The following is a 10,837-nucleotide window of genomic DNA, read 5'->3' as shown; positions in this document are numbered from 1 at the left end:
CAATATGAACTCTTAACATTAGTGTCACTCTAAGGGAGGATTTAATCAATCAAGCATTCAAGATTGGAACTCAAATAAAGCATCAATTAATGAAAGTATAATAGAAGGTTTAATGAAACAATTACATCCTACGGTTCACAAATCCAAGTACCCATTAGGGGGTTTAGCTCTCCATGGAGCTAGTTACAATCAACAATGAAATTGAATGTAAAAACAAGTAATCCATAGAAAACCCCCTCGTTATTAATGATGATGGTCTTGTGCAGAAGCCTTGTCTCCTCCAAAGGTCCCCTTGTCCGGCCTAGGACACACCTCGCTATATCGATGCTGACGAAAGCTCTCCTAATAACCTTCTTCCAATTGGAGCACGATGTCAAAGCCGAAAAACCTCTCCAAAAACCCTGCCAATACCTCTCAAAACCCTAGCGAAAGCCCCCTCTCAAGTTTTGGAAAAAATGGAGAAAAGAATGCCGAAATCGGGGCTGAATCGCGGCTTAAATAGGGCTGGAATCGGGCATCCACACGCCCCTATGGATTTGCCACACGGGCAAGTGGAATTTCTGTATAGGCATGTTTAATTTCCACATGCCTATGTGGATTCTCTTTTTCAGCCAGCTGTGAACAGTACTTGCTACAGTGCCTGCCTGAAACACTCCCGAATCCATGTTTTCATCGAGGTAACGTCAACGGGCACATGTTCACGTTGTAGATAGCTTTGCTTTTTTCAATAACTGGCCTCATTGGTGAAGATCTTGCTATCAATAACGGGCACACGTTCACGTCGAATGTGACTGCCTTTGTGCCCCTCCAAACCATTGTGCTAGCTTGAATACACGGAGGTTGGCACACATTCTCGCATATTGAACCCGACTTATGACTTTGCGTTTGACCCTTCTCAAAATTTTCTCCTAATAGTATGTTCATGATCTACATTGGCTTTTTTCTTTAATATTCGGCTTCACAACCCTATATGCATGAAAGTAACACAAATCCATAAGTATTAGCTCTAAAACCTGATAAAAGTAATGCTCATCATAACGAAAGAACTTTTTGCATTCTTATCATACAAGCACTTATCAACCGCGTTCCTTTGGAAGATAGTTATTGGGGGAGCTTTCATCGGCATCGATTCGGTGTGGTGTGCCGTAAGCTTGACGAGGAAACTTTTGGAGAAGATGTGGCCACTCCACAACGCCATCGACACAAATATCAAGGGGGTTTAACTTATGAATCTCTTGCTCCTACTTTCAATTTCATTATTGATTGTATCTTGCTCCATGGAGAGCTAAACCCCTAGTGGGTACTTGGACTTGTAAACCCTAGAATGATGTTATTTCTTTGACCTTTTTATTATGTTTCTTTAATTGATGTCTTTATTTGAGTTGTAATATTGAATGCTTGTTGATTGGGTTTTCCCTTAGAGTGACATCAGGGTCGAGAGGATAACTCGAGAGGTAGTGCAACATCCCTTTCCCCTCTGGTGTGATTTATCCTATCTCCATATTTCAAGAGTTCTTTGCTGTCACAATAGAGTAAAGTGCTAAGAGATGAACTCCGCTGGGGCTTAGTTGCGCAAGCAACTGAGTGAAGCGTTGAAGTAATCCTTAGTATCTGGGGCTTAATTATGATTAGGGGTCTTTCGTTTTGACCGAAGGTTAGATCTATGTTAGGGAATAGGGTTTATCACTTTGATTCCCTTGAGCTTTAAGTAACTTTGCACAGTGTGAGTTGTTTAAGCAACTTTACATAGTATAGTATTAGCAACGGTTGACCTTAGGTTTGAGACAGTGTATTTTAGGATTTCCATGACTCATTAAGCATCAGTTAGGAGATATAATAGTTGGTTTGCACTTGAAGAAATAGTCCTAAGGGGAGCAATATCTGGGTGCCCCAGTTTCTATCAATTGCCTTTACTCTCATTTTTTATAGCATCTATCTTTCTTGTTCTTTTTATTTCTTTTCATATTGATATTGTTCACACTACTATCAATCCATCTTCACTTTAAATAAATAGCAATCCTTGTGTTTGTGATCTCTATTTCCTATGGATACGACTACCCATTCACTAGGTTATTATTACTTCGACAAACCCATGCACTTGCGATACATACGCAAAATGCATTTTGTCAATACCATTTTATACTTTTATTTTTCAATACATTGTACATTTTATTATAGCAAGGGACACTTGCCCTACTACTTTTGTACCATTTAATATTAGTGGATTTTATGTTACGTCAGTATATTTTGTGTTTGTTGTGCATTTAACTAGTCCAATTATGTCTCATCAAGGTTTGAGGTGATCAGGTGTTGTTCTGGCACACAGAATTTGTTGCTTGGACAAGGGTAACTTCATCGCCTTGGTCGGCCAAATTAAGAAATCAGGGGAGTACTAGTGACCATACAATCTTGTAATTTTTTTGACATTATATATCACTACACTTGTGCATGCATGCATACATTGGGGATAATGTACAACTTTTAAGTGTGGGGAGGGAGTGTAGGTTTGATTTTTTTTCATGTTATTTAGAATTTCATATTATACTATACTATATTACTATACTATCTATCTTTTAAAATTTTTTTCAGGGGTGCTTGTATCTTATACACATGCTAGTGATGATCTTTGAAGGCATTGCACTTACTTGCTGGAGTTTCTTTGGTCTAGGGACATGATATGCTAGACTGGTAATTCTCTCATTCCTTCTCAAGAGTTTGACTGTTCTGTAAGTCTTTACATTACGTTGTGTCCATCTTAACTTCACCTTCCACCTTATGTTTGTCTAGTAAGTGATATTTTATAATGGGGGTATGATTAGTACTTACTTTATTGCTCCAAGTTAAGATATATATACAACAGAAAGAACTACCACCTTTGTAGTGCGTAGTTACTCCCAACAAGTCGGATACAAAGTGTATGCCCTAGTGGGAGAGAGGGCTGCCTCCAGGGATGTGTGAAAGCTACTGACTGTAAAAGAAAATATACTAACAAAGAGGAGAGGAAAAGGTCATCATGTTAAAAGATATGAAAAGTGTAAGATTGAGACTAACGAAATCCCCAAAAAGTTTCTTTACACAATCTAGACTATAAGATAGTAGACCATGACACCGACACTTAGGAAAGTACTTTTTGTTATAGAGTAGACTACTCTTTGTAGAGGAATAATCATGCTACCTGGTTTTTTGATAAATGCCTAAATGTGTGTGTTCTATATATATAATTAATATACTATTTATGTATAAATTAATGATTCATTACCATTTTTGTGTTTAATTTGACTTATTCATGTTATAATTCTCGAAGATGCTCAGGTGAGCTCGACAACGCAAAAGAAAAGAAAAATGACACATAAAATGACATTTTAGAGCCCCGGGCATTGTAGCAGCAATGTAGCATTTATTGTAGTACTTACAGAATTTTTCGGTGGAATTCCAAGGCCCTTACGTGTTCCTTCATGCTCATGAATGACACTGTGAAGCTAACCTGAGAATGACTTTAAAAGAGGTTTTAGGGCTTTTTGAAGGCATCTTCTTCTTGGGCCTCATGGGCTGCCGCCCCACATTTCTCGGCGACGATTGCCGGTTATCTACTACACAAAGCTTCACCAAGAAGGAAGCAAACATCATAGAAGGAGATTAGGATAAGATCCAAAGTATCAAAGCATCGTTTGTGGGGATATTTCTTCAAACCTTGAAGATCTTCACCATTTAAGGGGATTTAAAGCTAGCACTACAAGAAAATGTTGAATTAGATAATGTAATTTAGCAACAGACTGGTTCTATTTCTACTTAATAACCGATTAGCAATGGATAACCTAGTCCATTACAATTTTACAAACGAAATTTTCGACTGTTTCAAAATTTGAATCGTAAATGCCATCCATGGCTAATCGTAAACGGATGGAAACTTCATTTGTAAATTACTAACAAATTTAGAATCCGTTTGTAAAATAGTAATGGATTACACATCGGTTTCTATAATTAGCAATGTATTAAGATTCCGTTTGTAAAATACCAACAGATTTGTAATACTTTTGTAGCATAGTAATGGATTACATATCGGTTTCTAAAACTTAGTAATGGATTAAGATTGAATTTGTAAATTACAAATGGATTAGTAATCCGTTTGTAGCTCAGTAAAGGATTACATATCGGTTTCTAAAACATAGCAACGGATTAAGATTCGGTTTGTAAATTACCAACGGATTAGTAATCCGTTTGTAGAATAATAACGGATTACATATCAGTTTGTAAAACTTAGCAACGAATTTTGGTTCTGTTTGTAAAGTAGAAATGGCCCATAACTTCCTTTTCTAAAGTTATATTTTATCAAGTAAGATTTTGGTTTTAGATAATTTGAATAAATTTATACATATGTATAATATTCGTTCATAAATATATTATGGAGATGCGTATTTATAAGATTGGGATTTCATAAATATTATATCATGTAGGTTTACATTTTGATTGTATTTTTTGAAAAACATTCTTTTTTGACGAATAAATTGAAGTTGTTATAATTTTTTTTTTAATTGTAGTCATGAAAGAATAATAATTTTTAATTAATTTTTATGAATATATATTAACTCCTTTTAGATATGATTGTTACAGATTATTAACTTTTTCCTATAATTACATTTTTTTGGATAGAAAGGGCAAAAAATTATTTCGGAATTTTTTGATTACTCAAGACCAATAATTATCATAAAAATATATATGACAATAACTTAAATATAAAAATAGCCATAATAAGTTTTTCCAATAAACTTACAATATTTAGATTTTCTAAATGTATTGATTATTTCAAGATAAAATGAATGTTAAAAAGGTAAAATATACTTAGTTTGACAAATAACAATTACAAACGGATACTATAATCCGTTGGCACATTACCAATGGATTTGGAATCTATTTGTAAAATAGTAACGTATTACACATCGGTTTGTAAAATTAGTAATGGATTAAGTTTCCGTTTGTAAGGTACCAACAGATTTGTAATCCATTTCTAGAAAAGTAACGAATTACATATCAGTTTCTAAAAATTAGCAACAAATTAAGATTTGGTTTGTAAATTACCAAAGGATTGGTAATCCGTTTGTAAAATAGTAATGGATTACATATCGGTATCTAAATCTTAGTAACGGATTTGGTTCTGTTTGTTAATTAGAAATGGCCTGGAACTTCCATTTCTAACGTTATATTTATCCATGTTTTAATTTATAATTATTACTAATAAATTTTAAGATAGATTTAATAGTTTGTTAATAAGTTTGTAACATATAAACTTATTAAATATTTTTTCTAGTTTTTGATTGAATGATTTTTAAAATTTAAACTATTACAAATAATAATGATAATATTTAATTGTATATCACAAACGGTTCCAGGATCCGTTTGTATATCACAAACGAGTCCATTAATCCATTTTTATAGCACAAACTGATCCATGATCCGTTTGTCTTCACACGGATCCGGATTTGTTAATCAAACCGACCCGTATCCGTTAACATGTTAAAACTTAACATGCTTTCCTTTGTACGTCTCTTCTCTCCATCTCTCACTGTGAACCCTAGCATTCACGAGAGCAATCAGGAGTTTAACTGAAGTCCCTTCCCTTCTCCGCTTTCTGATCACTCCGAATCTCGGTGTGTTACTTCTCTGATTCCAGATCTCTCTTAATCTCAGTATGTTTCTTCTCTGATTTACAGTCCGCTCTGGCGCTGCCACCATTGTCGGGCTTCCCTTACGGTGTGCTTGTCATTGCCACACTCTGCCGAATCACATGTTCTCCTTGGGTTTGCGGAGCCGGAGCTCCAACAACTCGCCATTGATTTTGGTCAGATAAAATCAAAACCCTGGCCCTAGGATGAAAGAAATCATGAAAAATTTGCATGTACTTTTAAGTGATTGTTTTTTTTTTTTGTTTTCCTTTTTCTCTACAATACCAAGGCTAAGGAAATCCAATATTTTTGCCACTGTGAGCTTCTTGTTCTTTTTTGATTGAAATCTTATAATCCTCAAGGTTGGAAATGGGATGAAATTGGAGTATTGGCAGTGCATCATGGCCTCCATGATGAACTCCGTGAAGCAGGGTGGAGAGTTGGGAGGTCACCAGTTCACCGTGCTGTTATTACAGCAAATGGCACTTTAAAGGTAATTGTTTTACTTGCATTTGGGTTTTGTTTTACAATTCTTGATTATGCTATTGAGGATTGCTATTTTATGTATACAATTAGTATAATAAGAAATGCTGAAGTTTTGAACTTGAAAGGATTATAGATAACTTACAAATACAATTGTTTATAATGCATATATCACACTGTCATATGGTTTTTCTTGAGTCTTGATAATTTTGCTTGTGTGAACCAACCTTAAGCCCTTTTTTTTTTATATATTCTTATTTCTTGGTTTTCTCCTTGTGCTGCTAGGTTCTATGGTAGTTTCCTTTTCTTTGATTTTCTTTTGCACATCTTCTATTTGGTTATGTCATCAGGAAAGTTTATTAGTTCATAAATGAAAGCTTGATCTCCTATTTGGTATCATGAGGATAAGTTTCTTCTTGCCATTTTGAGGACCTCTTAAAAGAACCTGCGGTGCGTGGAAAATTAGACATCAACATAAACAAAAACCCTATATCAATTTATATAAATCTGGAAGCCCTATTGTGGTGGTATAGCAATTGCAAATTTGTATCAACTTTTACACTAACAAAAAAATAAACATCCTGCCAAAATATAACAAAAACAACCTGCCGAAATATAATAATAAAAGCATTTTCTAAAGATGAATCATATATCAAATATAGGCATACTTCAATTTTGCATTTTTGAGTAAAAGTATTGCATAAAAAAGGAGATCGATACCTAGCTATGACATACTTCTGGACAAGTTTGACAAAAAATACCAACTCTTGATAGTGTCGAATGCAAGAACCCTTAGAGACTGATATAGAGTTAATAGTCCCTCCTTTAAAATCAAGTATATTTTATAACAACAAGCATCCTTAAGAGGGAAAAAAGTAAAACGTTAACAAGAAGAGGGGAAAACAAAGCAATAGTGAGCTCAGATAATGTTATAGCAACTTTTCCTTGATCTTCCACTTAGGAAGATCTTATAATGAGCTGGGTTTTCAACAATATCATCACGGCTTCAACCAGAAAAACAAAATTGTGCAACTTTTGTATTTGAACCACCGCACAAACGTAGGCTACCATTTAGGCCAACAACAATGGCCATTGGACGCTTTCTCATTGTGGCTACACTTTGTTACATCACTCTTTACCACAAATCCAAGGCTGGCACCACTACAAAGGACGTTGCTAACGCTGCCATTGGCTCCAAGTGAGAAGTCCTATTAAGGACAAGTAGTAGTTATATTATATTATATATATGTATATTTGTATGATATTTGATTTGTTTGTTTTCATAAGGTTAAGGTGAGTGTTGATGTGTTATTGGCATGTGACTTTTGTTAATTTTTTGGAGTTTAGTTGTTTTTTTTTTAATGAGCTTCTGATGTTTTTTTATGGATGGATGCTCAAGATCATATTTCTTGTTGTTACTTGATATGAATATATATATGTGTGTGTTTGTGTTGATTGATGATTGTCATTTATTCACTTTGGATTGATTCATTGTGATGTATTAATATGCTTTATATTTTCTGGAATGATTTTCGGTGAAATGTATTTAAAATTAAATTACTATATTTTTATTAAAAAATAATGTTTTTGGATAAATAAAACTCTGATATCAATGTTATATATGTAAGTGAACATACGTTTTGTGTATATCCATGTATACATATGTAAAAGTATGAAAAATTAAATTATTTTTAGAAAAACTGCGGGTTTATCTTTAATATATAATTATTTTTAAAATATAACCTTATTAATAATACAAAAGTTAGTTTGATATTATAAGGATATATAAATAATATTCTAATATAGTTAACAAAGCATATTAAATTTATAATTTCAAAATGTTGGTTCTCATACTGGACCATTTTGCAAAATTGTAACAAATTTTAATTAATTTTTAAGATTTTTTGAAAAAGCTTTTTTCTCTTCAGGTCCCGTTCGTTTATGAAAGGTCTAAGAACATATTAAAAAAAAGGATACTTTTTTGAATTGGCTGAAAAATTATGAATTTTACTTTTAGATTATAAACTTTTCTACAATATTTATTTATTTTTTTACATTGTTTTACAGCACATGGATTACTTGAATTCTCTTTGCTTCCATTTGAAGTGTTTCGTCCGTCTTATTCAGAATATTAGCTATTTCACATATAATCAAGTGAAGTACTTTACAAATGTAAGTATTATGTACTTTTTAATTTTATGAATTTAAAACAATTTGATTTTTACATACTCTGATAGGGTTACATGTATATGATATTTCATGCCACTAGTTATATAACAATGTTTACTGATTACATTCTTTTAAAACACAATGCTTATTAAAATGAATTCAGAAAAGATTTGGATGTATGTTAGCCTTAAAGATGGTTTTCTGAACCCTGATTTTTTACGAGGTATCAATGGCTTCATTGAGTTTGCAAGAATGCACCCAAAATGTATGGATGGAATTAAAATCAAATGTCCATGTAATAATCGTAAATGTCAAAATCATGCATTTTGCGATGAAATTACTGTTAGGTATAATCTAATGAAGTACGGATTTGTAAGGTACTATTACCAATGGATTCAGCATGGAGAACCTAGTGAGCCATATATCGACACTCATGGTGAACATGGTGTAACCGCTAAACTGGCTACAAGTCCTGGGTCATCATCATATTATATGTATGAACAAATTGTTATAGATGATGGAGGGCTTGATTTCTCACCTACTTATATGGAGGAGACACCAAATCCGGTAGCTAAAATATTGTTTGATAAGTTAAAAGCCTCTATCCAAGAGCTCTGGCCAGGATGTGAAAATCACTCATAACTATCTGAAGTTGCGAGAATGTTAAATATAAAGACAGAACATCATTTATCTGAAAAGTGTTTAAATGACTTTTGTCAATTTGTGAAAGAAATATTACCGGCCGATAATGCAATACCAAGTAACTTTTACAGCACAAATAAGTTAGTTCAAGGCCTGGGTCTAGTAGTTAAGAAAATTCATTGTTATCTGAATGGATGCATGATATACAGGGGAGGAGATAGGGAACTAATGGCTTGCAAAATTTGTGAGCATCCTAGGTACAAAGATATACAAGCGTCGACAAGGTAGCTCATGCAAAACAAGAAAAATATTCCATAAAAGAAAATGTATTACTTTCCTTTAATAGCAAGTCTACAAAGATTATACGCATTAAATAAAATAGCAAAAGAAATGAGATGGCATCCGGAGAATGAGCTTCAAGAAGCGGTGATGCGCCATTGTCTTGACAGCCCTGCATGGAAGCATTTTAATAGCACCCATCCTTCATTTGCGGCACAAAGTCAAAATGTGAGATTGGGGTTGTGCGCTAATGGATTCAAACCTTTTGGGCAGTCAGGTCAACAGTATTCCTCTTGGCCAGTAATTGTCACTCCTTACAATTTGCCACCTTCAATGTGTATGAAAGAGGAGTATATGTTCCTAACGGTGTTATTCCTGGCCCAAGAAATCTGAAAGATATGTTAGATGTCTATTTGTAGCCTCTCATTGCAGAATTGAGGCAATTGTTCAAAATTGGAGCTGAAATATATGATGTAAAAGAAAAAAATAATTTTCAAATGTGTGCTGCACTTATATGGAACACAAGAGATTTTCCATCATTTTCGACGTTGCCTGGATGGAGCACTGTAGGTGGAAGAGCCTGTCCCTACTGTAAGGATGATTCAAATGCATTTACTTTAACAAGAGGTAAAAAGTAGTCATGCTTTGATAATCACCGTAAATTCTTACCTCCTAGACATCCATTCAGAAAGAACAAATTGTCTTTCTCAAAAATAGAATGGTAACAAAAATTGCTCCGGCTATCAAAACTAGTAAAGAAACCCTTAAAGAAATACAAGATCTGAAGCTAAAGAGGATCATGGATACTAGTGCGTACGAAACAAATAGCTGCATTGCTAAGACTACCGGCTAGAGAAAATGTAGCATTTTTTTGGATTTACTGTATTGGCAAACAAATCTAATTTGTCACACTCTTGATGTTATGCATGTTGAGAAAAATGTGTTTGAGAACACATTTAATACTATGATGAATGTTGAAGTAAAGACAAAAGACAATGCTAAATCAAGGGAAGATTTGAAAGAATTCAGTTATCGGCCCGAGTTAGAAAGAGTTGATGCTACTGGGAAATATCCTAAAGCAATTTATACTTTGGATAAATATTCAAAAATTATACTTTGCGAATGGCTTCGAAATCTTAGATTCCCAAATGGATATATATCAAACATGAGTAGATGTATTCACATGCGAAAACTGAAGCTTTTTGGTATGAAAAGCCATGATTGCCATGTCTTTATGGAAAGGTTACTTCCAATAGCATCCAAGGAATTACTTCCATCAGTTGTTTGGTGGGCATTAATAGAATTGAGTAACTTTTTCAAAGAGCTCACTTCAACTGTAATCTGAGGAGAGGATATGCTAAGGCCTAATGAAGAAATTCCATTAAGCCTCAGTAAGCTTGAGCGTATATTTCCTACATGTTTTTTTTATTCAATGGAACATCTTCCGGTGCACTTGGATTATGAAGCATGGATAGCGGGTCTGGTACAATATCGGTGAATGTATCCATTTGAAAGGTGAGACATAATTTATTGGTGTATCCTCTTATCATAAATAATGTTTAACACTTCACATATAAATGGAACTTCGTAGGTATCTGATAAGT

This window comes from Dioscorea cayenensis, chromosome 17 (genome assembly GCF_009730915.1).
Source record: "Dioscorea cayenensis subsp. rotundata cultivar TDr96_F1 chromosome 17, TDr96_F1_v2_PseudoChromosome.rev07_lg8_w22 25.fasta, whole genome shotgun sequence".
In the NCBI taxonomy this organism is placed as follows: domain Eukaryota; kingdom Viridiplantae; phylum Streptophyta; class Magnoliopsida; order Dioscoreales; family Dioscoreaceae; genus Dioscorea; species Dioscorea cayenensis.
Note: the sequence above shows the minus strand (reverse complement) of the source record.